Genomic DNA, 3791 nt, shown 5'->3' with positions numbered 1-3791 from the left:
CCCCTCCCAGCCCCCGGAGCAGCGCGCACCAGTCTCCGCCCCGCCCCGCCCGGACCCGCCTCCGCTTCGCCCCCTCCGCCCTGTGCTCCCGGCGGGGAGGAGACCGGCCAACTCAGCCGCTCAGCGCGCGCGGATCAAGCCCGGCTGCCCGGGCGCTGGGCCAGGGGCTGTCGCTGGCTGATTTAGGGGGGGGTGAAGAGCCAAGCCCCCCCCCCGCACCCAATCTGTGCATGTTCAGTCACCCCCGGGCAGGGAAAGGGGCTTCTCCCAGGCCCCAGCTGGCTTTTCGGTGCTGGGCCCTTGTTACATGCTCAGGCCCGGCTAACACAGCCCGCCCCTCACCTGCATCCAGGCCTGGGCCGGCGGTTCTCTCCCTCGCACCCCACACAGACACTTGCCTGGTGTCTGGGCCTGGATCTGGGGAGAGCTTGGAAGATGGGCCTTTATCAGCATGGAGCAGGCTGTTTTCCAGAAGGCCGGAGCTCAGTTTTCAGCAGTGGGGGGGACCCACAGCACTAGAGAGTCTGGGGAAGATCCCCAGTGGGTGTAAATCCACCTCGTTCCCTTGACTTTAGTGAGGCAACACTGATTTACATCAGCTGAGGCGCTGACCCTCCTGATGGTCTCTCCCCATGCCTTGGCTGTCACATGAGGGCTGGGCTCACCAGCGTGGCGACACCCAGGCTTGGGCTACAGTTAAAAGTTAGGGCACAATCACTACGTAGGTCAGGGGTGTCCAAAAACCCCCACACGCTGAAGGCCGTAGCTGTGCCAACCTAACCCCACCCCTGTAGCTGCAGCTAGCCAGGGGCAAACTTCCATCAATGTAGCTGCTGTCATTTGGGGCGGTGCTGTTCCTACACGGGCAGGAAAAACCCCTCCTGTCAGCTATGTCTACACCAGCGGGTGGTGCCCCCCCCCCTCCCTCTCCAGCGTGACCTTTCCAAACACTGCGGCAAAACAATCCCGCACAGGAGGACAAGGATCTTCTAGTCTTGCTTGGTTTCTGCAAAGAGACACTGCAGAATGGTTTTCTTATAGCTTACAGGGTGGCGAGAATGGGAGTCGGTTCCCCTGGGGGTGCGGGGGTAGGTTAGGAGGGGCTGGCATTGAGTAGGCAGGTGGTGACTGTTTAAACTGAGACTGCTGCTGATTGCACCATGTTACCTTGTCCTCCCTCTGCGTGCGTTCCTCAGTCACCTTTTGCCACTTTGTATTACCTAGATGGTGAGAAATTTGGGGCAAGGGACTGCTTGTAATAAATACAGCAGATTGCAGGCCCCTTATGTGCACTGAGTAGGACATTGTCTCGCAAGCAGACCTGTAGCTTTCAACAGGACTGGTCACGGTGCGTAAGGATCTCCCCCTTTGGCCCTAACGCTCTACAGCACCTAGCACCATGGAGCCGAGGACCATGATCAGAGCCCCACTCTTGGCACGATGGTAAGGCAAAAACCACGAGTAGCTGTTTTGGTAAGTTGGAGTAACACGTGAGGGGAGCTTGTTATCATAGCAAGGACTTGGGTACTGAAGGTTTGTAGGATCCGGACCAGAGCTAGATGCTAATAGATAAGGAAGGGAGAAGGGATGCAACATTAAAAATCACGTGATTTGACTTGGTACGTTAAGGACCCGTCCTGCTGCTTCCAGGATGATTTTTTTAAAACATTTTTTTTTACTACATCATTTACTACTTTGAGTTTTACTCTCCCAGGGCCGGATCTGCCACCCGTATTCACATGGAGTAATGCTAGAGTTTTAAAGCTATTTGGGCACCTGAAGGGTCACGTCGGTGCCTACTGGGATTTTCAAACACACCTAGGTGACTAACTCCCATTGACATCAACGGTTTTTCAGGCACCTAAATACCTTTAAAAATCTAGCCCTTACCCCAGTTTGATACTTATGTAACACCATCAACTTTACTGGAGCGGCTCCTGCTTTACTCTGTGTCACTGCGTTCAGAATCAGGCTCATTGACTTCAGCCTCCTTGAGTTGTTCACGTGACTTTAGGGGAATAAACTACTCAGCGTGAGTACAGGATGGCAGCGTCTGAGCCCAAATCAGCAATGATCCTGCACACAGCCCCTCCCAGTCACCGCCAGTCAGTTCATGTGGTATTAGAGGAACGTGGCTGTCGGTAAAACTACGTTTGATTAGGTTTATTCAAGTTCAGGTCAAAGGATAGGTCAGGGATGCCCAAAGCCACCCTGGGCTGAAATGAAGTGCTTCTCCCAGATTAACTATGGTGATTTGTATGCACCGAGCAGTGCAGAAAAATGCAGCTGATTTATAAATGTCAAATAGCCAGCAAGCAGCCCACACAATAACCTCAGTGAATTATTACCTCTGACCCAGTCATCAAACCCAGCCACTCATCGGGTGGTGCAGATTGATTGAAAGCCAATTACTGTAAGAGCTTTAATGTCTCACACAGAATACAGCTGATCTGCAAATGTCAAAGAGGGACTGAAGGTCACAATTTCCATAAATTAGGCCCTGGGCTTGCCACCTATGGAGTTAGAGGATCCCCCAGCATGTTAACGTTGTGACCTTTGAACATTCAACCGGTCAGCCCAACAGAACCTGTAATCAACCCGTCCTCCTGAACTGGTGAGTCTGTACCTGCAAGAGCAAGCCAGGCTCTGTGCAAGGCTGTGTGAGGGAAAAGGGAGTGAGACGAAGGGCTTGGGCTTGGGCTATGGCGCAGGGGTGAGACAGCCTCTCCTGTTGTGGATAGTCTATGTCACCCTGAAGATGTGGCCCTTGCCTCAGCTGAGTTGGACCCGACGCTAAAGAAGCCACGTTCATCTCAGTCTCAAGACCTGGCACAAACATGCATGAATTTGGCGCACGGCAAAAGAGGCTGGGACCAGCGTGGATCGATGTGTGTTGATGGCGCTATCCAGAAGGCTTTCACCCAGGCCTGGTGACAGTAACAAGGTCCCCGAAGATTCCCTGCTTCTGCTTTGCTATTGCATCTATTGCACCGGCTGCCTCATCTGGGAGCTGCGGTAGGTTAGCCTGGGTGTTCTCTTTGACTGCTTGGCCTGCTGTAGTTTTTGCCCCTGGGGCATCCGCTGAGCCTGGCAGGAAGTGAAACCACATTGGGCACTGCCTGAAATGAGAGGGTTGCCCAAGCAAGGACTGAGAATGGCCATCAGGCTTTGACAATTTTCTTCGCTATCTCTATGAGCAGGACCCGTGCGTGTGCGTTACGATGCCGCCTTTCATCACGTGCTCACGGGCTCTTTTTTTCCACAGAACCCTGGCCTCATTCCGTAAACCGGCTGGCCTGTGCGCCGAGGATGACTCGGGACCAGGGAGTGAAGGAGGCCATTGCCTGTAGGACTCTTACCTCATCCGCTGCAGATGTTGGACGGTGCGTATTTTAACGATGTTTTGGTTTTAAAGCGGGAGGGAAACCTAGCCACCGAGTCTGTAGAGAGCGTGATACGGGTGTTTCAGAGCGAAAACAAAGTCCATGGCCGTCACGGTTTGCTTGGCATGTTCAGTTTAAATGAAAGCGTCAGGGATCACATTTGCTAGAAGAACTATAAGCACCCCTTGGGTCTCTTCCTAGATCAGTCCAGAAATACACTTTCCACCCTGCGGTGAGCCAGGCGACAAGTAGCTGGCTTTGTAAGACTTGGATGATAGCACAGAGCACCTTCTGATGGCGCTTAGCACACCTCTTCCGAATCCCTTACCACCTTTGCCACAACCAGACATGCTGCTACTGTCTTCAGACTGGTCTGTGCACAATGAAAAGGTGTGTAGTGAATGAGGC

This window comes from Emydura macquarii, unplaced genomic scaffold (assembly GCF_026122565.2).
Source record: "Emydura macquarii macquarii isolate MOO-44397 ecotype Brisbane River unplaced genomic scaffold, CSIRO-AGI_Emac_v2 contig_554, whole genome shotgun sequence".
NCBI lineage: Eukaryota > Metazoa > Chordata > Testudines > Chelidae > Emydura > Emydura macquarii.
The sequence above is the reverse complement of the archived record's forward strand: the minus strand, read 5'-3'. Positions refer to the sequence as shown.